At 56.8% G+C, this 24,893-nt stretch overlaps 2 long non-coding RNA genes across 2 annotated transcripts; both read right to left on the bottom strand.

The window, feature by feature from the left end:
• Positions 1–10,160: 10,160 nt before the first annotated feature.
• On the bottom strand, positions 10,161–15,242 carry LOC311192643. Its single transcript, XR_014617348.1, has 4 exons — positions 14,290–15,242; positions 12,202–12,439; positions 11,338–11,434; positions 10,161–10,486 (listed from the first exon to the last, which is right to left on the bottom strand). It is a non-coding gene; the product is annotated as an uncharacterized lncRNA (long non-coding RNA).
• A 2,806-nt stretch (positions 15,243–18,048) lies between these two features.
• On the bottom strand, positions 18,049–23,428 carry LOC311192843. The gene is made up of 4 exons (XR_014617358.1): positions 22,178–23,428; positions 20,090–20,327; positions 19,226–19,322; positions 18,049–18,374 (listed from the first exon to the last, which is right to left on the bottom strand). It is a non-coding gene; the product is annotated as an uncharacterized lncRNA (long non-coding RNA).
• Between the last annotated feature and the right edge of the window lie 1,465 nt (positions 23,429–24,893).

Below are 24,893 nucleotides of genomic sequence, written 5' to 3'. Positions count from 1 at the left end.
GAACAAGCAATTCATCCATAGAGAGGACTGTATCTCTCCTCAGACAACAATCCCGTCTTCTGCCAGAGCATTTTGAGATGCCACTGTTTCCCCAATCGATGCTAATGACAACTGTAGCCCTTTTACAGAGAGGGGTCTTCTTCATCACCCTCACTGCTCACCCACCCCCTGCCAGGCTCCTCTGGCACCAGCCCACAGCTGTAGCAGTGGCCCTTATACTCACTGTGTAACCTGACTCTGTGACAGCTACTTGCAAGCACAAAGGACTACAAACACAGCCATGAGTGCAAAAAGGACAGCAAGTGGTTATTGATTAGTGTGTGTAAAGCCCAGAAGTGAGTCTGTTCTGGGGCTTGGTGTCTGTACAGTAACCCTTCCTTGAGGACAACTTGTCAGCTGTTACTGGAGCAGCAGACACAGAGAATGAAAATACAGCAACGGGGAACAAGACAGAGGAACAGCAGGAGAAAAAAACATGAGCATTATTAAGGAACACATAAAGAGGTACAGGAGAAAGGGCAACGAGATGGAAAAATAATTCAAAAGGCATGAGGAGACCTGCAGGGATGTGGCAAAAGAAAAACATGGTCAGAGAGCAGAAATGAGGGAAAGGAAATGACAAGAAGGGAGCAGAACACATAGATTAAAAAGAAAAGAAAAAAAAAGGCAGGAAGAAGAGAAAAGTACAGAACAAGTCAGAAGGAGGTGGGGCAGGGAGGCAGTGCTGGGCGGAGAAGAGAGAGACAAATCAAACCAAAGAAATGGAAGGGAAAAAACAGTGATGAACTGTGGTAGAAGAAAAATAGACCAGGAAGCAGGACAGGAGGGAATAATGGGACAGTGAACTGGGCAGGAGGATATAGCAACAAATGATAGGACAGCCAGTGGGGTGGAAATGTACAGACATAAAGTTAGGGAAGAAAAGAAAATGGACAGGAAAGGAAGCCGGAAAGGCATTAGAATGAAATATTAGAGATGGAGAGAGAGCAGGCCAGTAACAGGACCGAGGCAGAGAGATGGACAAAGGGGGGGGGGGGGGGGGGGAGGATGAGGAAAAAAAACCACATCACCATCACTGGCAGAAGGCCAGAGGGACAAGGAAAGACAGAAAGACACAACAAAGGGCACAGAAAACATGTGAGGGACAGGTAGATAAAAAGTGGGACAATACAAAAAACAGGTGGACTCAGAGGAGGATGCTGGGAGAGAGCCAATGAAAGTGCCAGTGAAAAATGACAGAAAGATGGAACAGGAGAGGAAAAAACAGAAACAGGAACAGAAAGCAGGACAAAGGCTCAGAGAGAGTAAGAGAGAAGAACAGTGCGATGCAGAATGAAAATGACACCAAACTGCAGAGAGAAGGATAAAGATAAAAATGAAAAGAGAAATTGAGGGCGGGGGGGGAGAGAGAGATAAAAAGCCAGGACATGGAGCGGCATGTACAGGTATAGAGAGGAAAAGAACAAGTAAAAAAAAAGGGTGGTAGGAGTGGTGGAGGATAGGGGGATAGGAGAGGGGTGCAGGGGGAGGCAGGGGGATATGGAAAGGTGAGAAAGAGAAAAAGAAAAAAGAAGATAGATTGATGCAGTTCAGGGCAAAGAAATGGAAAAAGAAGAAACAATGAGCAGCTACAGGACCGAGATAGAGGATGAGGAAAAAATGCTGAGAGAAAGCAGGGCAAAAGCATAAAGGTTAAAATAAAAGGGAGAATGAGTACAAGAGGGATAGAGAAAGAGGAAGCAGGGCAGAAGAAAAGAGAGAAGAGAAAAGGTAAAGGGAAGCAAAGAAAATCACAGCAGCATGGGAAAGAGATGGGGGCAGGGCAGATGGGGCCAGTGGCACTGCCTGATCCTCAACAACTCATCCCCTGGCCTCCCTCAAAGCCCTTTCCCCAGGACAAAGGACAAGCAGATGCAGCCAGGAGGTCAAAGGCTGCAGGTGTTTATTCAGCATGGAACCAGTCCTGGGAGTCACTTTGTTCCAGAGGCCACTCCAAGGTACCTCAGCACTCATTCCCAGAGTTGTGCTCCGCAGTCCAGTGGGAAACGGACAGCTGGCCTAGCAGGCTGCTGGAGATATGGGCTGCTATGCCAAGGTGGAAGACGCTACCAACAATTGAGGAGCAGAACACTACAGTACAGAATGTTAGAAAAGTGGTGCCAGTGTGATAGCTGGGCTGTAGCAAGAAAGCAGGACATGGGGAAGGGTGCAGCCAGAGAAAGATGGAGACAGGGAGCTTGTCAGATACAGAGAAAGAAGCGGCAGGCAGATAGGAAGAGAGGCAGGAAAAAGTCCATACTGTCTTAGACAGGTAGAGGAAGGAATTAAAAAATAGGGACAGTCAGTCAGAGAGAGATGAACAAAACAAGTAAGCAAAAATAGCCACAACCAAAGTAAACCCTGTCCTGGTTCCAGCCAGGACAGAGTTAAGTTTCACAAGGAGCCAGCACAGTTGACCTGAGGTGGCCCAGACTGCTTTCCATACCACGTGACACTACACCACCCATAAAAGGGGCAGGTCAAGGAGGAGTGGGGCTGTGTGGTGCTGACACAGTCTGTGTGTGGTCCAGCATCCATGAAGTACTCTAAGTTATCAGAGGCTGATATGTTTTCTATGTTTGTTTATGTTTTCTGTCACAGACTCTGTTGTTGCTCCCCTCACTGTGCCGTGTCCGTAAACTCTCCTTATCCCAGCCCGTGAGGCCTATGTGTGTTTCTCCTGGTTTAGTAGAGGACAGGTACGGTTGGACTCCATGATCTCAAAAGTCTTTCCCAACCGAGTAATTCTGTCATTCCTGCTGTGGTAGGGGGGAGCGAGCGGCATGTGGAGATCAGCTGCTGCCTGGGGCTGAACCAGGACACCCTACAAACTGCCAAACCCCACAAGCACACACAATTCACCAACACAAATACCAAAAACCAATTTAAAAAAAAAAACCACAAATTTACACAAACCCTAGACGCAAATAAACACACAAACCCAAAAAAAAACCCCCACAAACAACAAAAAAACTCCATACAAACCCTCAACTCGCCTAAAAAAAAAAAAAAAAAATTCAACCTCTCCCAACTCAACCTCGTCCCCGAGCACACACACAAAACAACTATGACATACTAAAGAGCAGAGAGGGAGCAATTGATGACTGGGAAAAAGAAGCTGGTAAGACAACATAAAACCATACGATATCTCTCCAGTAAAATGGCCGTCAGACATCTTCCGAGCATAAAGATGAAGTTGTCTGTGGTACTTCGGGGGTAAAATGGCTGTCGAAGGACTTCCCGGAATAGAGAGTAAACTCTCGATGGTGTTCCGGCGGTAAAATGGGCGTCGGAGAACTTCCGGGCATGGCGGCGACAATCTCGATGGTGTTCCGGCGGTTAAATGGCCGCCGGGGGGCTTCCGGGCATGGCGGCGCCCATCTCCGTGCGGCTCCGGCGGTTAAATGGCCGCCGGGGGGCTTCCGGGCATGGCGGCGCCCATCTCCGTGCGGCTCCGGCGGAAAAATGGCCGCCGGGGGGCTTCCGGGCATGGCGGCGCTCATCTCCGTGCGGCTCCGGCGGAAAAATGGCCGCCGGGGGGCTTCCGGGCATGGCGGCGCCCATCTCCGTGCGGCTCCGGCGGTTAAATGGCCGCCGGGGGACTTACGGGAATGGCGGCGTCCGTCTCCGTGCGGCTGCGGCGGAAAAATGGCCGCCGGGGGGCTTCGGGCATGGCGGCGCCCATCTCCGTGCGGCTCCTGCGGTTAAATGGCCGCCGGGGGGCTTCCGGGCATGGCGGCTCCCATCTCCGTGCGGCTGCGGCGGAAATATGGCCGCCGGGGGATTTCGTGCATGGCGGCGCCCATCTCCGTTCGGCTCCGGCGGTTAAATGGTCGCCGGGGGACTTCCGGGAATGTCGGCGCCCATCTCCGTGCGGCTCCGGCGGAAAAATGGCCGCCGGGGAGCTTCCGGGCATGGCGGCGCCCATCTCCGTGCAGCTCCGGCGGAAAAATGCCTTCCGGGCATGGCGGCGCCCATCTCCGTGCGGCTCCGGCGTTAAATGGCCGCCGGGGGACTTCCGGGCATGGCGGCGCCCATCTCCGTGCGGCTCCGGCGGAAAAATGGCCGCCGGGGGGCTTTCGGGCATGGCGGCGCCCATCTCCGTGCGGCTCCGGCGGAAAAACGGCCGCCGGGGGGCTTTCGGGTATGGCGGCGCCCATCTCCGTGCGGCTCCGTCGGAAAAATGGCTTCCGGGCATGGCGGCGCCCATCTCCGTGCGGCTCCGGCGCAAAAATGGCCGCCGGGGGGCTTCCGGGAATGGCGGCGCCCATCTCCGTGCGGCTCCGGCGGAAAAATGGCCGCCGGGGGGCTTCCGGGCATGGCGGCGCCCATCTCCGTGCGGCTCCGGCGGAAAAATGGCCGCCGGGGGGCTTTCGGGTATGGCGGCGCCCATCTCCGTGCGGCTCCGGCGGAAAAACGGCCGCCGGGGGGCTTTCGGGTATGGCGGCGCCCATCTCCGTGCGGCTCCGTCGGAAAAATGGCTTCCGGGCATGGCGGCGCCCATCTCCGTGCGGCTCCGGCGGAAAAATGGCCGCCGGGGGGCTTCCGGGCATGGCGGCGCCCATCTCCGTGCGGCTCCGGCGGAAAAATGGCCGCCGGGGGGCTTCCGGGAATGGCGGCGCCCATCTCTGTGCGGCTCCGGCGAAAAAATGGCCGCCGGCGGGCTTCCGGGCATGGCGGCTCCATCTCCGTTCGGCTCCGGCGGAAAAATGGCCGCCGGGGGGAATTCCGGGCATGGCGGCGCCCATCTCCGGGCGGCTGCGGCGCAAAAACGGCCGCCGGGGGGCGTCCGGGCATGGCGGCGCCCATCTCCGTGCGGCTGCGGCGGAAAAACGGCCGACGGGGGGCTTCCGGGCATGGCGGCGCCCATCTCCGTGCAGCTCCGGCGGAAAAATGGCTTCCGGGCATGGCGGCGCCCATCTCCGTGCGGCTCCGGCGGAAAAATGGCCGCCGGGGGACTTCCGGGCATGGCGGCGCCCATGTCCGTGCGGCTGCGGCGGTTAAATGGCGGCCGGGGGACTTCCGGGAATGGCGGCGCCCATCTCCGTGCGGCTCCGGGGCACAAATTGCCGCCGCGGTCTTTCGGGCATGGCGCCGCCCATCTCCGTGCGGCTCCGGCGGAAAAATGGCCGCCGGGGGGAATTGCGGGCATGGCGGCGCCCATCTCCGTGCGGCTCCTGCGGTTAAATGGCCGCCGGGGGGCTTCCGGGCATGGCGGCGCCCATCTCCGTGCGGCTGCGGCGGAAATATGGCCGCCGGGGGGCTTCCGGGCATGGCGGCGCCCATCTCCGTGCGGCTCCGGCGGTTAAATGGCCGCCGGGGGAATTACGGGAATGGCGGCGCCCATCTCCGTGCGGCTCCGGCGCAAAAATGGCCGCCGGGGGACTTCCGGGAATGGCGGCGCCCATCTCCGTGCGGCTCCGGCGGAAAAATGGCCGCCGGGGGGCTTCCGGGCATGGCGGCGCCCATCTCCGTGCGGCTCCGGCGGAAAAATGGCCGCCGGGGGGCTTTCGGGTATGGCGGCGCCCATCTCCGTGCGGCTCCGGCGGAAAAACGGCCGCCGGGGGGCTTTCGGGTATGGCGGCGCCCATCTCCGTGCGGCTCCGTCGGAAAAATGGCTTCCGGGCATGGCGGCGCCCATCTCCGTGCGGCTGCGGCGGAAAAACGGCCGACGGGGGGCTTCCGGGCATGGCGGCGCCCATCTCCGTGCAGCTCCGGCGGAAAAATGGCTTCCGGGCATGGCGGCGCCCATCTCCGTGCGGCTCCGGCGGAAAAATGGCCGCCGGGGGGCTTCCGGGCATGGCGGCGCCCATCTCCGTGCGGCTCCGGCGGTTAAATGGCCGCCGGGGGGCTTCCGGGCATGGCGGCGCCCATCTCCGTGCGGCTCCGGGGCACAAATTGCCGCCGCGGTCTTTCGGGCATGGCGCCGCCCATCTCCGTGCGGCTCCGGCGGAAAAATGGCCGCCGGGGGGAATTGCGGGCATGGCGGCGCCCATCTCCGTGCGGCTCCTGCGGTTAAATGGCCGCCGGGGGGCTTCCGGGCATGGCGGCGCCCATCTCCGTGCGGCTGCGGCGGAAATATGGCCGCCGGGGGGCTTCCGGGCATGGCGGCGCCCATCTCCGTGCGGCTCCGGCGGTTAAATGGCCGCCGGGGGACTTCCGGGCATGGCGGCGCCCATCTCCGTGCGCCTCCGGCGGAAAAATGGCCGCCGGGGGGCTTCCGGGCATGGCGGCGCCCATGTCCGTGCGGCTCCGGCGGTTAAATGGCCGCCGGTGGACTTCCGGGAATGGCGTCGCCCATCTCCGTGCGGCTCCGGGGCAAAAATTGCCGCCGCGGTCTTTCGGGCATGGCGCCGCCCATCTCCGTGCGGCTCCGGCGGAAAAATGGCCGCCGGGGGGAATTGCGGGCATGGCGGCGCCCATCTCCGTGCGGCTCCTGCGGTTAAATGGCCGCCGGGGGGCTTCCGGGTATGGCGGCGCCCATGTCCGTGCGGCTGCGGTGGTTAAATATCCGCCGGGGTACTTCCGGGAATGGCGGCGCCCATCGCCGTGCGGCTCCGGAGGGGAAATGGCCGCCGGGGGGCTTCCGGGCATGGCGGCGCCCATCTCCGTGCGGCTGCGGCGATAAAATGGCCGCCGGAGAGCTTCCGGGCATGGCGGCGCCCATCTCCGTGCGGCTGCGGCGGAAAAATGGCCGCCGGGGGGCTTTCGGGTATGGCGGCGCCCATCTCCGTGCGGCCCCGGAGGAAAAATGCCCGCCGGGGGTATTCGGGCATGACGGCGCCCATCTCCGTGCGGCTGCGGCGGGAAAATGGCCGCCGGGGGGCTTCCGGGCATGGCCGCGCCCATCTCCGTGCGGCTCCGGCGGAAAAATGGCCGCCGGGGGACTTCCGGGAATGGCGGCGCCCATCTCCGTGCGGCTGCGGCGGAAAAATGGCCGCCGGGAGGCTTCCGGGCGTGGCGGCGCCCATCTCCGTGCGGCTACGGCGGAAAAATGGCTTCCAGCATGGCGGCGCCCATCTCCGTGCGGCTCCGGCGGTTACATGTCCGGCGGCGGGCTTCCGGGCATAGCGGCGCCCATCTCCGTGCGGCTCCGGCGGAAAAATGGCCGCCGGGGGGCTTCCGGGCATGGCGGCGCCCATCTCGATGCGGCTCCGGCGGTTAAATGGCCGCCGGGGGGCTTCCGGGCATGGCGGCGCCCATCTCCGTGCGGCTCCGGCGGAAAAATGGCCGCCGGGGGGCTTCCGGGCATGGCGGCACCCATCTCCGTGCGGCTCCGGCGGTTAAATGGCCGCCGGGGGACTTCGGGGAATGGCGGCGCCCATCTCCGTGCAGCTCCGGCGGTTAAATGGCCGCCGGGGGGCTTCCGAGCATGGCGGCGCCCATCTCCGTGCGGCTCCGGGGCAAAAATTACCGCCGCGGTCTTTCGGGCATGGCGCCGCCCATCTCTGTGCTGCTCCGGCGGAAAAATGGCCGCCGGGGGGAATTCCGGGCATGGCGGCGCCCATCTCCGTGCGGCTGCGGCGGTTAAATGGCCGCCGGGGGATTTAGTGCATGGCGGCGCCCATCTCCGTGCAGCTCCGGCAGTTAAATGGCCGCCGGGGGAATTCCGGGCATGGCGGCGCCCATCTCCGTGCGGCTCCTGCGGTTAAATGGCCGCCGGGGGATTTAGTGCATGGCGGCGCCCATCTCCGTGCAGCTCCGGCAGTTAAATGGCCGCCGGGGGACTTCCGGGAATGGCGGCGCCCATCTCCGTGCGGCTCCGGCGGAAAAATGGCCGCCGGGGGGCTTCCGGGCATGGCGGCGCCCATCTCCGTGCGGCTCCGGCGGTTAAATGTCCGGCGGCGGGCTTCCGGGCATAGCGGCGCCCATCTCCGTGCGGCTCCGGCGCAAAAATGGTCGCCGGGGAGCTTTCGGGCATGGCGGCGCCCATCTCCGTGCGGCTCCGGCGGTTAAATTGCCGCCGGGGGACTTCCGGGAATGGCGGCGCCCATCTCCGTGCGGCTCCGGCGGAAAAATGGCCGCCGGGGGGCTTCCGGGCATGGCGGCGCCCATCTCCGTGCGGCTGCGGCGCAAAAATGGCCGCCGGGGAGCTTCCGGGCATGGCGGCGCCCATCTCCGTGCGGCTCCGGCGGGAAAATGGCCGCTGGGGGGCTTCCGGGCATGGCGGCGCCCATCTCCGTGCGGCTCCGGCGGAAAAATGGCCGCTGGGAGGCTTCCGGGCATGGCGGCGCCCATCTCCGTGCGGCTCCGACGGAAAAATGGCCGCCGGGGGGCTTCCGGGCATGGCGGCGCCCATCTCCGTGCGGCTCCGGCGGTTAAATGGCCGCCGGGGGGGCTTCCGGGCATGGCGGCTCCCATCTCCGTGCGGCTGCGGCGGAAATATGGCCGCCGGGGGATTTAGTGCATGGCGGCGCCCATCTCCGTACGGCTCCGGCGGTTAAATGGCCGCCGGGGGGCTTCCGGGCATGGCGGCGCCCATCTCCGTGCGGCTCCGGCGGAAAAATGGCCGCCGGGGGGCATCCGGGCCCCCGTTTGGGGGCGCGAGCTTGGGGGGGGCTACATAGCACAGCTGCCCCGTTCGGGAAGCTAAGCAGGGACCAGTTCGGTCAGCGCCCGGATGGGCGACCTCACCCCGTCTTCGAATCCCCGCACCTAACAGTGCCCCCGCCACGTGCGCCCCTCCTCCCAAAATCTGCCCCCCCGAGGGAGTCCCATCGCCTTCGGGGGTTCCCCGGACCTGACAGTGCCCCGGCCGACCCCGCGACGGGCGAAGGAAACCCCGCCTCACCGGGAGGGAACTTTCGGAACGCTGCGGCTTCCGTGCGCTGCGCCACCCGGGCGCAGTACCGCTGCGTGTCCGCAAGGCGGCAGCACCGAGCGATCCCGCGAGGGGGGGCGGGGGGGGGGGTACCGGCGCCTCTCCGGGAGGGAGCGTCCGGTGACCTCACAGCTTCCCCGTCCGGGAAGCTAAGCAGGTACCAGCTCGGTCAGCGCCCGGATGGGCGACCTCACCCCGTCTTCGAATCCCCGCACATGACAGTGACCCCCCCCCCGCGCGCCCCCTCCCAAAATCTGCCCCCCCCGAGGGAGTCCCATCGCCTTCGGAGGTTCCCCGGACCTGACAGTGCCCCGGCCGACCCCGCGACGGGCGGCGGAACCCCCCCCTCACCGGGAGGGAGCGGCCGCCCCGCAATGGCGGCGTCCCTCGTTAAAGCGCCCTGCCGCTCGCGCTGCGCCGCCCGGCCGCAGTCCGCACGCAGCGGGCTCTGCGCGCACCCGCGCAGGAACGCGGCGAGTGTGCACGGAGGCAGCAGAACGCGGCGGCTTCCGTGCGCTGCGCCACCCGGGCGCAGTACCGCTGCGTGTCCGCAAGGCGGCAGCACCGAGGACCCCCGTGTTCGAATCCCCGCTCGGGCCTTTCCGCCAGTGCTCGGGCCTTTCCGCCAGTGCTCGTATCTCTCCGCCTCTGCTCGTATCTCTCCGCCTCTGCTCGTATCTCTCCGCCTCTGCTCGGCCCTTTTCGGCTCCCCCTGCCCCACTAATTACCCGTCTGCCGCTGACCTGCGCTCATTAACAACCCCCCATCTCCTCCAGCGAATTCAACCCCCCTCCCAACCCTACTGCGACCCCTCTGAGAGCCCTCGAACCCCAACATGGCCCCTGACCCCCTAGAAGACCCCCGAAGGAACCCCCAACACCCCAAAAATAGACCCTAGAGAGACCCCCCCAGAACCCCTCAGAGACACCCCCCCCCCCCAAAGAGCCCCCCCACGATCCCCTAAAAAGGCCCTTAGGGCCCCCCAACTCCCCAAAGCCCACAAAGAGCCCCCCCAAAAAACCCAGACCCCCCAAACAGACCCCATAAAGAACCCTAACCACCCCCCAAAAAACCTGAGACTCCTTAAAGACGCCCCCAAGCCCCTCACATCCCCCCCAAAATGAGACCCCATAAAGATCCCCTCAAAGAACCCCACACCCCCCCTTAGAGAACCCCCCCCAAAAGCCCTAGACCCCACCAAAAAGAGACCCTGTAAAGACCCCATAGTCCCCCAAAAAGAGCCAACCGCCCTGACTCAGCTGCTGCCAGCCCCATCGATGGAAAGATGCCACAACAACAGTGGCCTTGGCCACGCTTTCTTGGAAACAACTGGTTCCCTCATCACCTCTGAATAATAAAAAGTCTAAGGCATTTTACAACAATGTCCAATACAACAGTAAACTGCTGCCAAGTATAACCCAGAAAATTGTTAGCCGATTCTCCTCTGTCGAAACCGTTGCCAGCTTTGGGCTGAGATGCCTCCAAGGTTTGGTCACCTTCGTCTTCAGCCAACATTGCCAAGTCTCTTGGCTGTTCTTCTGGATCCCCTGGAAGAAGACTGGTGACTGCCTGGAGAAGTGACTCAATCTGCTCTTCTGTTAGTCTTTCCTCACTTTCTTCCACCATCTGCAGGTCAAAAACCAATACATTGTTATTCAATCCATACTTCCTTCCTCAGCTCCAAACAGGAAGACTCGGCCCCAGTAAATACTGCTTTCAATGGATGCAAGACGTAGCCTGAACTCATCACAAAAGCATTTTACAAAGTGGAACTCTTGTAATATTTATAACAACACAAAACAAAAAAGCTCCCTTGTTAGCCATGACAGCTGGCATGCCACAGTGAGACCCTGCTTCTGTTACAAGGAGAACACCACGCTCAGAACAGGCTTTCCTCCTAAAGCCTCTCAGCCTAAGAAAAACCAAACCAAAATACCCAAAGAATTCCCACAAACTAGAAACCCCCACAAAGCCCAAAAGCCAAAGAAGCCACAAACCCCCATTAAAGACACACACAAACCCCAGACCCCACAAGAAAAGCTGCGGGAACTCAAAACACCACAGAAGCCCCTAGCCCTCCCCCAAACCCGCAACCCACAGAACCCCAAAGCCTTCAAAAGGCAGAGAACCAAACCCCCCCCTTAGAACCCCAGTTAAAAAAAACAAACCAACAGAAAAACCTCACAAGCCCACACTAACCCCACAAATCCCAGAGCCTGTAAAAAAACCAACCCACCCAACCCCTATAGCCACAAAAACCAGGAAAAAAAAAAAAAAAAATCAGTAAAACTACAAACACCTTACCAACCTCCTTGGCTCATTTTCTGAGAGGAGCCTGCACCAGCAGACAGACTAACACATTTTAATCCTAAACTCGGTTCTCTGCGTTCTTTCTCTGCCCCTTCTCTACATCCTTTTCTTTCAACTTCCTCTTCCTACCCACAAGGCTGTCTAAACCAATGGATAGAAACACTAACCCAGGTAACAGCACATCCAGTTCAGATAAAGGCAATGAAATCACCAGCGCCAATACTACGACCTTCTTACAGGTACCACAAGCTCCCAAGAACTCACCTGTAACAGGAAAAGAGGAGAAACCATAGAGACCTTAAATGCAATACGCCAAAACCCGAAAGAGACTTATTCTTGTATATTGAATGTTAAAATCACATGCATAATTACTGAATTCTTTACAGCTGAAAAAATATTTTTAGAAGACGACCCTGACAGTCTACCTGCAACTGCTGCAAGATGTCTATAATAAACCCCCACAATTTTCTGTAATTAAAAACAAAACAAAACAAAAAAAAACCAGGAAAGAATGCAATCAATCATCCAGGTAATTCTGAGTTAACTGATGCCCTGAATGGGACAAGTCGAATCCAAGCTAACACCAGCCAGTTTACTGCAATGCTTGTCTAGCATACACATATATAAATCAAAATGACATGTGGCTAGAGGCCAGGTGCAAAAAAAATAAGACATTTGCACACCACAGCAGACAACCTGCCGAGGGCCACGATATGATATGCTGCAGCAGAGTCTTGTGGCTGTTCGCTCAAACACGCTGGTGGAATAGTCTGCATAACCGGCCCTGGGCACGATTTACATGGGGTTTTCTAAGCTATGCCTGATGTGGCTAAGGGATTTTTACTGGGCAATCCTGGTTTAAGACCAGTCTCGGCTCCTAAGGAATGCCAGCCAACAAAGATGTTTTCAGCCGTTAACAAGAGGAACAGAAATCCAACGACGAGCTGCTGCTTTTAAAACGTGGAGTCATCACTGTGACAAATGGCACCACACAGATCTCTGTTAACACATTTGTAGACAAAGTGGAAGACCTGGGGTTGGGGACAGCTGTGCAACTCAGCCTTCATTTCCCGAGGGCAGGTATGCTCCGTCAGCTGCTGCCAGGTGTCATCGACAACAAGAAACGGGCTGCACTCTGCCGGCTTGTCCACCTCGAACTTCTCAGCGCAGAGCTGGCGAACATCTTCGGTGGTTATAGACAGTCTCACCAGGAAAGATCTTTCCTGTACATCCACAGTACACTCCCTGGAACGCAACATGAAGGTGGTTCTGTAGAATGAGAAAACACACATCAGCAACTCAAAAACCCCAACAGCTGAAGCGTCAGCAACAAACCTGTCCCCACACTGAGACTCACCCCCGCGATTCCCACGCCCGACAGCCACCTCGCCAACTGCAATACTGGTGGCAAAACTGTGGCAAGCGGAACAGAAATTCCTAAGCCAACACCCTCCTTTCCTCATATTACACTCTAACCCTGCAATTACAGCCAAACAGGACTTGTCCTGCCGAGCAAAACCAGGAAACAAAATGCAGTGAGGCTAAGCAATGTCTGAGGCAGCAGGGTCGAGAGATGGTGCTGCTGCACTACTGCCACAAAACAGGCACCTGCTATCGCCGTGTCAGTCAGAAGGAATAAGAAAAAAGCCTCTGCCAGTGGCAGCAAACGGTGCTGATCCCCAAGTTACTGCGTGATAAGCCATCTGCATTCTTATGCTGCAGCACGCAAAGTGTTTTAGGGTGCTTCAGTCCAGTCAGGACACTTTCATTGCATTAAACCGGTGACAATCTGGGGTCCGAGCCCGATTTAACCGGCTTTCCCATGACAGCTTTTTTTCTTTTTTACAGTAAGGCTTAGAGGGAAGCAGAAAGAAAGCTTCCTCGGCAACATTAGGCTAAACCCTAATGGCAAAAGCCTCGTGGCAAAAGCTGGACCTTTTTTCTGTGTTGAAACTGACATGTTCTTACAACTCCGATAACATGGAAAAAGTCTAAGTGCACCCTACAAGGAAATGCAGTTCTACCTTTCAGAAAGCATTTAAAGAGGAAAAAAAACCAAGCAACAACTGGGGGAAAAGCAACCACAAACATCTTTTGAACACATGAACAAAGCAAGCTGCTGTAGTGTGCTTTTTTTAAAAAAAAAAGACATTAACTGTGGTTACAGACTGAAAAAGATACAATTAAAGGAAGTGGAAAAATGGCACAGTGAGAAAGACCTGTTTATCAACTCAGCGGGTGCCAATGTCTGTATGCTAAACCAATCAGGCACGCTAAATCACAATGGCAAAGATGTACATTGCACAAAAGCAAGCCAGCAAAAGCTACCATTGAGAAGGCGGTTCTACCACTTAAGTTCCAAGAAGCACTCTTATCTTTAACAAAGTATTTTTACAGCTTGCAAACTGAAACACTGAAGCTTTGCAGCAGCATTTAAACGAGGTCAGGACTGACCCTGACGAAACAGGGCCTATCCGTTTCTGTTACCGGGGTGAAGCAATTATGAAAAATCAGCCCTAGAGGAGGAAAATCAAGCTGCAGTTTTAGTTCCTAATGTATGTAACACACAGATGTTTTTAAAAGCACGCGCTTTAGACAGACGGGACTGCTTCGAGAAGAGGCTGAAGCTCCCACAAGCACTCCTAACATATACTAAGTATCAAAGTTATTTATGGAGCGGCAGAAAATTGTACTCAATCATCCTCACAATATGGCATTTTTTGCCTTTTCATCCTAGAGACGGAGGGAGGATGAAGGCCTTCCGGGGTCCGACAGCTGATAAAACTGCAGGAGCCCATCACAAGTGTAGCTACCACATTGTTAAGTCACGATGACTCCCCCTGCTCGATCGAAAATATCTCACCTCATAAGGCAGAGTCCATCAGTAGATTCCCAGGTCACACAGGCCTGCACTCTGCGAGCTGAACAGCTTTCTGTACTTCCACTTTACAGTGGAACCATGAGACTCTCTTGTTATGCTACTGATGTTGCCAACTTTAGGACCACCCTTGGATGGATTTCTACTCCAACAATGTCATCAAAATCTGCGCTGTGAAGAAGAACCCACCTTCCCTAGTCCTTTGCTTCATTTTAAGAAAAATAAACGAATGACAGGTTACCTTCTCCATGCAGAAAACACAGATCCATCGATTCCACCACGTACTCAACTTCAGTATCCAGCTCCAGCATGTCACACCTACTCACCCAGTGTGATAACACAGTCAAGAAGTCATCATTTTCATTCAGCCTCCCTGAGACAAAGGGAATAGAGACAGTCAGAGACAAACTGCGCTTTCCTTACCAGCCTCACCGTTTGAAAGGAAAGTGTTGCTTCGCTGCCTTCGCTGAGAAGTACATCTGTATTACTCTAGATCCTCCTGTAACCAGTGCGCAGCAAAGTGGGTGTCACCTGACACTGGCTGGACAGGACGCCAATGCCAGCTTCGTCCCATACTCTCTAGCGAGCGCAAATCTGACGATGCACACTTTGAGGCGTGCTCTCCTCAGGCAGCAACTCTGTCTTCTACAGGATCTGCTGGAGATGCCCCTCGTTTCATGAACTGCTGCCAACAGCACCTGCATTTATGGAGAATAAAGCATATTCAAGGGTCAGCTTGCTGCCTGGGACAGTGAGATATAGAATGAAAAAAAAAAAAGAACACCAGACAACAGGCTAGAGAAATTTTTGGAGAAAACAAGACAGGTGCAGATCACGACAAAGAGATGGAAAAGGAAAGTAACTGCAGTGGCCTGCAGGACAGAGATGGAAGACGAAAAAAGGAGGAAGAGAAAGCAGGAAAAAAGCACAGAGAGAAAAAGAAAAGGGAGAGGGAGATGAAGAAAGAGAAAGGGAGAGAAGAAAAGGGAGCAGGACAGTAGAATAGAGAAGTACAGGCAAGGGGAAAAAAAAAAAAAAAAAATCAGAGGAGTAGTAAGAAAGGGCAGGGGTCAGTGGAGGGCTGGGAAGGACCAAGACTCACAAGAAGGACAACAGGTTCTGGATGGGTAACCACCCAACTCTTAAACTTTTGGGGACTTAATGGGTACAAGGTATCCAAGAAGAAAGCTCAAATAGCAAGCCAAACAGTAATGTCTCCAATGGGCTTGGACATTTCACAAGGGCAACAAAGGCTGACAAGGAAACAAAAGGCAGAGCAGAACCTGTGCTCCATTTTCATTTACCATAAAAAATTATAGAAACCCTGCGAGCCACGGAACCCCCAAAAACCCAATTAAAACCACAAAAGAAACCCAAACCAGAAAACCAACAAAAGACCAGAGCAAAATAACCACCGAGCCGAAGAAACCAGCAAACCCGGAAACCCCAGACACCACAAGAACCCCCGATAACCACTGAACGCCACAGCAGCCACAAGAGAAGCCCTAAGCCCTCCTCTGCCAAAACAGCCCCGCGAGACAGAAAACCCACAAGCCGCAACTAGAGAGAGACACAGACCCACGCAAACCCCCAAATCCCCCCAAACCTGCCAGCCCCGCGGCCCGGACACGCTCAGACTGACCGGAAGAGTCCAGTCGCGCCCCGCCCCGCCGGCCCCTTCGGTGCCCCGTGTCTCCCGTGCCGGCTGCTCGGGGAACGGGAGCTCTGGCCCGGCCGCACCCCCAAGCCCCCGCCGCGACCCCCTCCGCGCACTGCCCGCGCGGCGCGGAGCCCCCCCTCCCGGCCCAGACACCCCGCCGGACGCCGCGGAGACACGTCCCGGCACGGACCGGCGCCGGCAGAAGGCCGGCCGCGGCTGGGGGGGGGGGGGTGGAAGGCGCGGCGCCTCGCCGCCCGCGCGCCCCGCACCGACCCCCGGCCCGCCGCGACCACTCGCGCCGCGACCCGCCGACCGCCCGGCCCCGGCCGACCCCGCGACGGGCGGCGGAACCGGAGCCTCACCGGGAGGGAGCGCCGGCATCCCGACGGGCCCCCTCATCGCCCCGGAAAGCACGGGCAGGCTCCTCGTGGCAGCTCCGCGGTTATACTGCCCGGAAAGGAGCGGGGCATGCCGGGATATACTGCCCCGGAAAGGAGCGGGGCATGCCGGGATATACTCCCCCGCAAGGGAGCGGGGCATGCCGGGATACATTACAGTGCGGCTCCGGCGGAAAAATGGCCGCCGGAGGACTTCCGGGCATGGCGGCGCCCATCTCCGTACGGCTCCGGCGGTTAAATGGCGACCGAGGGGCTTACGGGCATGGCGGCGCCCATCTCCGTGCGGCTCCGGCGGAAAAATGGCCGCCGGGGGGCTTCCGGGCATGGCGGCGCCCATCTCCGTACGGCTTCGGCGGTTAAAAGGCGGCCGGGGGGCTTCCGGGCATGGCGGCGCCCATCTCCGTGCGGCTCCGGCGGAAAAATGGCCGCCGGGGGGCTTCCGGGCATGGCGGCGCCCATCTCCGTACGGCTTCGGCGGTTAAAAGGCGGCCGGGGGGCTTCCGGGCATGGCGGCGCCCATCTCCGTGCGGCTACGGCGGAAAAATGGCCGCCGGGGGGCTTCCGGGCATGGCGGCGCCCATCTCCGTGCGGCTCCGGCGGTTAAAAGGCGGCCGGGGAGCTTCCGAGCATGGCGGCGCCCATCTCCGTGCGGCTCCGACGGAAAAATGGCCGCCGGGGGGCTTCCGGGCCCCCGTTTGGGGGCGCGAGCTTGGGGGGGGCTACACAGCACAGCTGCCCCGTTCGGGAAGCTAAGCAGGGACCAGTTCGGTCAGCGCTCGGATGGGCGACCTCACCCCGTGTTCGAATCCCCGCACATGACAGTGACCCCCCCCCCCCCCGCGCGCCCCCTCCCAAAATCTGCCCCCCCGAGGGAGTCCCATCGCCTTCGGGGGTTCCCCGGACCTGACAGTGCCCCGGCCGACCCCGCGACGGGCGGCGGAACCCCCCCCTCACCGGGAGGGAGCGGCCGCCCCGCAATGGCGGCGTCCCTCGTTAAAGCGCCCTGCCGCTCGCGCTGCGCCGCCCGGCCGCAGTCCGCACGCAGCGGGCTCTGCGCGCACCCGCGCAGGAACGCGGCGAGTGTGCACGGAGGCAGCAGAACGCGGCGGCTTCCGTGCGCTGCGCCACCCGGGCGCAGTACCGCTGCGTGTCCGCAAGGCGGCAGCACCGAGGACCCCCGTGTTCGAATCCCCGCTCGGGCCTTTCCGCCAGTGCTCGGGCCTTTCCGCCAGTGCTCGGGCCTTTCCGCCAGTGCTCGGGCCTTTCCGCCAGTGCTCGTATCTCTCCGCCTCTGCTCGTATCTCTCCGCCTCTGCTCGTATCTCTCCGCCTCTGCTCGGCCCTTTTCGGCTCCCCCTGCCCCACTAATTACCCGTCTGCCGCTGACCTGCGCTCATTAACAACCCCCCATCTCCTCCAGCGAATTCAACCCCCCTCCCAACCCTACTGCGACCCCTCTGAGAGCCCTCGAACCCCAACATGGCCCCTGACCCCCTAGAAGACCCCCGAAGGAACCCCCAACACCCCAAAAATAGACCCTAGAGAGACCCCCCCAGAACCCCTCAGAGACACCCCCCCCCCCAAAGAGCCCCCCCACGATCCCCTAAAAAGGCCCTTAGGGCCCCCCAACTCCCCAAAGCCCACAAAGAGCCCCCCCAAAAAACCCAGACCCCCCAAACAGACCCCATAAAGAACCCTAACCACCCCCCAAAAAACCTGAGACTCCTTAAAGACGCCCCCAAGCCCCTCACATCCCCCCCAAAATGAGACCCCATAAAGATCCCCTCAAAGAACCCCACACCCCCCCTTAGAGAACCCCCCCCAAAAGCCCTAGACCCCACCAAAAAGAGACCCTGTAAAGACCCCATAGTCCCCCAAAAAGAGCCAACCGCCCTGACTCAGCTGCTGCCAGCCCCATCGATGGAAAGATGCCACAACAACAGTGGCCTTGGCCACGCTTTCTTGGAAACAACTGGTTCCCTCATCACCTCTGAATAATAAAAAGTCTAAGGCATTTTACAACAATGTCCAATACAACAGTAAACTGCTGCCAAGTATAACCCAGAAAATTGTTAGCCGATTCTCCTCTGTCGAAACCGTTGCCAGCTTTGGGCTGAGATGCCTCCAAGGTTTGGTCACCTTCGTCTTCAGCCAACATTGCCAAGTCTCTTGGCTGTTCTTCTGGATCCCCTGGAAGAAGACTGGTGACTGCCTGGAGAAGTGACTCAATCTGCTCTTCTGTTAGTCTTTCCTCACTTTCTTCCACCATCTGCAGGTCAAAAACCAATACATTGTTATTCAATCCATACTTCCTTCCTCAGCTCCAAACAGGAAGACTCGGCCCCAGTAAATACTGCTTTCAATGGATGCAAGACGTAGCCTGAACTCATCACAAAAGCATTTTACAAAGTGGAACTCTTGTAATATTTATAACAACACAAAACAAAAAAGCTCCCTTGTTAGCCACGACAGCTGGCATGCCACAGTGAGACCCTGCTTCTGTTACAAGGAGAACACCACGCTCAGAACAGGCTTTCCTCCTAAAGCCTCTCAGCCTAAGAAAAACCAAACCAAAATACCCAAAGAATTCCCACAAACTAGAAACCCCCACAAAGCCCAAAAACCAAAGAAGCCACAAACCCCCATTAAAGACACACACAAACCCCAGACCCCACAAGAAAAGCTGCGGGAACTCAAAACACCACAGAAGCCCCTAGCCCTCCCCCAAACCCGCAACCCACAGAACCCCAAAGCCTTCAAAAGGCAGAGAACCAAACCCCCCCCTTAGAACCCCAGTTAAAAAAAACAAACCAACAGAAAAACCTCACAAGCCCACACTAACCCCACAAATCCCAGAGCCTGTAAAAAAACCAACCCACCCAACCCCTATAGCCACAAAAACCAGGAAAAAAAAAAAAAAAAATCAGTAAAACTACAAACACCTTACCAACCTCCTTGGCTCATTTTCTGAGAGGAGCCTGCACCAGCAGACAGACTAACACATTTTAATCCTAAACTCGGTTCTCTGCGTTCTTTCTCTGCCCCTTCTCTACATCCTTTTCTTTCAACTTCCTCTTCCTACCCACAAGGCTGTCTAAACCAATGGATAGAAACACTAACCCAGGTAACAGCACATCCAGTTCAGATAAAGGCAATGAAATCACCAGCGCCAATACTACGACCTTCTTACAGGTACCACAAGCTCCCAAGAACTCACCTGTAACAGGAAAAGAGGAGAAACCATAGAGACCTTAAATGCAATACGCCAAAACCCGAAAGAGACTTATTCTTGTATATTGAATGTTAAAATCACATGCATAATTACTGAATTCTTTACAGCTGAAAAAATATTTTTAGAAGACGACCCTGACAGTCTACCTGCAACTGCTGCAAGATGTCTATAATAAACCCCCACAATTTTCTGTAATTAAAAACAAAACAAAACAAAAAAAAACCAGGAAAGAATGCAATCAATCATCCAGGTAATTCTGAGTTAACTGATGCCCTGAATGGGACAAGTCGAATCCAAGCTAACACCAGCCAGTTTACTGCAATGCTTGTCTAGCATACACATATATAAATCAAAATGACATGTGGCTAGAGGCCAGGTGCAAAAAAAATAAGACATTTGCACACCACAGCAGACAACCTGCCGAGGGCCACGATATGATATGCTGCAGCAGAGTCTTGTGGCTGTTCGCTCAAACACGCTGGTGGAATAGTCTGCATAACCGGCCCTGGGCACGATTTACATGGGGTTTTCTAAGCTATGCCTGATGTGGCTAAGGGATTTTTACTGGGCAATCCTGGTTTAAGACCAGTCTCGGCTCCTAAGGAATGCCAGCCAACAAAGATGTTTTCAGCCGTTAACAAGAGGAACAGAAATCCAACGACGAGCTGCTGCTTTTAAAACGTGGAGTCATCACTGTGACAAATGGCACCACACAGATCTCTGTTAACACATTTGTAGACAAAGTGGAAGACCTGGGGTTGGGGACAGCTGTGCAACTCAGCCTTCATTTCCCGAGGGCAGGTATGCTCCGTCAGCTGCTGCCAGGTGTCATCGACAACAAGAAACGGGCTGCACTCTGCCGGCTTGTCCACCTCGAACTTCTCAGCGCAGAGCTGGCGAACATCTTCGGTGGTTATAGACAGTCTCACCAGGAAAGATCTTTCCTGTACATCCACAGTACACTCCCTGGAACGCAACATGAAGGTGGTTCTGTAGAATGAGAAAACACACATCAGCAACTCAAAAACCCCAACAGCTGAAGCGTCAGCAACAAACCTGTCCCCACACTGAGACTCACCCCCGCGATTCCCACGCCCGACAGCCACCTCGCCAACTGCAATACTGGTGGCAAAACTGTGGCAAGCGGAACAGAAATTCCTAAGCCAACACCCTCCTTTCCTCATATTACACTCTAACCCTGCAATTACAGCCAAACAGGACTTGTCCTGCCGAGCAAAACCAGGAAACAAAATGCAGTGAGGCTAAGCAATGTCTGAGGCAGCAGGGTCGAGAGATGGTGCTGCTGCACTACTGCCACAAAACAGGCACCTGCTATCGCCGTGTCAGTCAGAAGGAATAAGAAAAAAGCCTCTGCCAGTGGCAGCAAACGGTGCTGATCCCCAAGTTACTGCGTGATAAGCCATCTGCATTCTTATGCTGCAGCACGCAAAGTGTTTTAGGGTGCTTCAGTCCAGTCAGGACACTTTCATTGCATTAAACCGGTGACAATCTGGGGTCCGAGCCCGATTTAACCGGCTTTCCCATGACAGCTTTTTTTCTTTTTTACAGTAAGGCTTAGAGGGAAGCAGAAAGAAAGCTTCCTCGGCAACATTAGGCTAAACCCTAATGGCAAAAGCCTCGTGGCAAAAGCTGGACCTTTTTTCTGTGTTGAAACTGACATGTTCTTACAACTCCGATAACATGGAAAAAGTCTAAGTGCACCCTACAAGGAAATGCAGTTCTACCTTTCAGAAAGCATTTAAAGAGGAAAAAAAACCAAGCAACAACTGGGGGAAAAGCAACCACAAACATCTTTTGAACACATGAACAAAGCAAGCTGCTGTAGTGTGCTTTTTTTAAAAAAAAAAGACATTAACTGTGGTTACAGACTGAAAAAGATACAATTAAAGGAAGTGGAAAAATGGCACAGTGAGAAAGACCTGTTTATCAACTCAGCGGGTGCCAATGTCTGTATGCTAAACCAATCAGGCACGCTAAATCACAATGGCAAAGATGTACATTGCACAAAAGCAAGCCAGCAAAAGCTACCATTGAGAAGGCGGTTCTACCACTTAAGTTCCAAGAAGCACTCTTATCTTTAACAAAGTATTTTTACAGCTTGCAAACTGAAACACTGAAGCTTTGCAGCAGCATTTAAACGAGGTCAGGACTGACCCTGACGAAACAGGGCCTATCCGTTTCTGTTACCGGGGTGAAGCAATTATGAAAAATCAGCCCTAGAGGAGGAAAATCAAGCTGCAGTTTTAGTTCCTAATGTATGTAACACACAGATGTTTTTAAAAGCACGCGCTTTAGACAGACGGGACTGCTTCGAGAAGAGGCTGAAGCTCCCACAAGCACTCCTAACATATACTAAGTATCAAAGTTATTTATGGAGCGGCAGAAAATTGTACTCAATCATCCTCACAATATGGCATTTTTTGCCTTTTCATCCTAGAGACGGAGGGAGGATGAAGGCCTTCCGGGGTCCGACAGCTGATAAAACTGCAGGAGCCCATCACAAGTGTAGCTACCACATTGTTAAGTCACGATGACTCCCCCTGCTCGATCGAAAATATCTCACCTCATAAGGCAGAGTCCATCAGTAGATTCCCAGGTCACACAGGCCTGCACTCTGCGAGCTGAACAGCTTTCTGTACTTCCACTTTACAGTGGAACCATGAGACTCTCTTGTTATGCTACTGATGTTGCCAACTTTAGGACCACCCTTGGATGGATTTCTACTCCAACAATGTCATCAAAATCTGCGCTGTGAAGAAGAACCCACCTTCCCTAGTCCTTTGCTTCATTTTAAGAAAAATAAACGAATGACAGGTTACCTTCTCCATGCAGAAAACACAGATCCATCGATTCCACCACGTACTCAACTTCAGTATCCAGCTCCAGCATGTCACACCTACTCACCCAGTGTGATAACACAGTCAAGAAGTCATCATTTTCATTCAGCCTCCCTGAGACAAAGGGAATAGAGACAGTCAGAGACAAACTGCGCTTTCCTTACCAGCCTCACCGTTTGAAAGGAAAGTGTTGCTTCGCTGCCTTCGCTGAGAAGTACATCTGTATTACTCTAGATCCTCCTGTAACCAGTGCGCAGCAAAGTGGGTGTCACCTGACACTGGCTGGACAGGACGCCAATGCCAGCTTCGTCCCATACTCTCTAGCGAGCGCAAATCTGACGATGCACACTTTGAGGCGTGCTCTCCTCAGGCAGCAACTCTGTCTTCTACAGGATCTGCTGGAGATGCCCCTCGTTTCATGAACTGCTGCCAACAGCACCTGCATTTATGGAGAATAAAGCATATTCAAGGGTCAGCTTGCTGCCTGGGACAGTGAGATATAGAATGAAAAAAAAAAAAGAACACCAGACAACAGGCTAGAGAAATTTTTGGAGAAAACAAGACAGGTGCAGATCACGACAAAGAGATGGAAAAGGAAAGTAACTGCAGTGGCCTGCAGGACAGAGATGGAAGACGAAAAAAGGAGGAAGAGAAAGCAGGAAAAAAGCACAGAGAGAAAAAGAAAAGGGAGAGGGAGATGAAGAAAGAGAAAGGGAGAGAAGAAAAGGGAGCAGGACAGTAGAATAGAGAAGTACAGGCAAGGGGAAAAAAAAAAAAAAAAAATCAGAGGAGTAGTAAGAAAGGGCAGGGGTCAGTGGAGGGCTGGGAAGGACCAAGACTCACAAGAAGGACAACAGGTTCTGGATGGGTAACCACCCAACTCTTAAACTTTTGGGGACTTAATGGGTACAAGGTATCCAAGAAGAAAGCTCAAATAGCAAGCCAAACAGTAACGTCTCCAATGGGCTTGGACATTTCACAAGGGCAACAAAGGCTGACAAGGAAACAAAAGGCAGAGCAGAACCTGTGCTCCATTTTCATTTACCATAAAAAATTATAGAAACCCTGCGAGCCACGGAACCCCCAAAAACCCAATTAAAACCACAAAAGAAACCCAAACCAGAAAACCAACAAAAGACCAGAGCAAAATAACCACCGAGCCGAAGAAACCAGCAAACCCGGAAACCCCAGACACCACAAGAACCCCCGATAACCACTGAACGCCACAGCAGCCACAAGAGAAGCCCTAAGCCCTCCTCTGCCAAAACAGCCCCGCGAGACAGAAAACCCACAAGCCGCAACTAGAGAGAGACACAGACCCACGCAAACCCCCAAATCCCCCCAAACCTGCCAGCCCCGCGGCCCGGACACGCTCAGACTGACCGGAAGAGTCCAGTCGCGCCCCGCCCCGCCGGCCCCTTCGGTGCCCCGTGTCTCCCGTGCCGGCTGCTCGGGGAACGGGAGCTCTGGCCCGGCCGCACCCCCAAGCCCCCGCCGCGACCCCCTCCGCGCACTGCCCGCGCGGCGCGGAGCCCCCCCTCCCGGCCCAGACACCCCGCCGGACGCCGCGGAGACACGTCCCGGCACGGACCGGCGCCGGCAGAAGGCCGGCCGCGGCTGGGGGGGGGGGGGTGGAAGGCGCGGCGCCTCGCCGCCCGCGCGCCCCGCACCGACCCCCGGCCCGCCGCGACCACTCGCGCCGCGACCCGCCGACCGCCCGGCCCCGGCCGACCCCGCGACGGGCGGCGGAACCGGAGCCTCACCGGGAGGGAGCGCCGGCATCCCGACGGGCCCCCTCATCGCCCCGGAAAGCACGGGCAGGCTCCTCGTGGCAGCTCCGCGGTTATACTGCCCGGAAAGGAGCGGGGCATGCCGGGATATACTGCCCCGGAAAGGAGCGGGGCATGCCGGGATATACTCCCCCGCAAGGGAGCGGGGCATGCCGGGATACATTACAGTGCGGCTCCGGCGGAAAAATGGCCGCCGGAGGACTTCCGGGCATGGCGGCGCCCATCTCCGTACGGCTCCGGCGGTTAAATGGCGACCGAGGGGCTTACGGGCATGGCGGCGCCCATCTCCGTGCGGCTCCGGCGGAAAAATGGCCGCCGGGGGGCTTCCGGGCATGGCGGCGCCCATCTCCGTACGGCTTCGGCGGTTAAAAGGCGGCCGGGGGGCTTCCGGGCATGGCGGCGCCCATCTCCGTGCGGCTCCGGCGGAAAAATGGCCGCCGGGGGGCTTCCGGGCATGGCGGCGCCCATCTCCGTACGGCTTCGGCGGTTAAAAGGCGGCCGGGGGGCTTCCGGGCATGGCGGCGCCCATCTCCGTGCGGCTACGGCGGAAAAATGGCCGCCGGGGGGCTTCCGGGCATGGCGGCGCCCATCTCCGTGCGGCTCCGGCGGTTAAAAGGCGGCCGGGGAGCTTCCGAGCATGGCGGCGCCCATCTCCGTGCGGCTCCGACGGAAAAATGGCCGCCGGGGGGCTTCCGGGCCCCCGTTTGGGGGCGCGAGCTTGGGGGGGGCTACACAGCACAGCTGCCCCGTTCGGGAAGCTAAGCAGGGACCAGTTCGGTCAGCGCTCGGATGGGCGACCTCACCCCGTGTTCGAATCCCCGCACATGACAGTGACCCCCCCCCCCCCCCGCGCGCCCCCTCCCAAAATCTGCCCCCCCGAGGGAGTCCCATCGCCTTCGGGGGTTCCC

Source organism: Gallinula chloropus (genome assembly GCF_964237585.1).
Source record: "Gallinula chloropus genome assembly, chromosome: 5".
Taxonomy (NCBI): domain Eukaryota; kingdom Metazoa; phylum Chordata; class Aves; order Gruiformes; family Rallidae; genus Gallinula; species Gallinula chloropus.
Note: the sequence above shows the minus strand (reverse complement) of the source record. Positions and strands in the feature narration are given on the sequence as shown.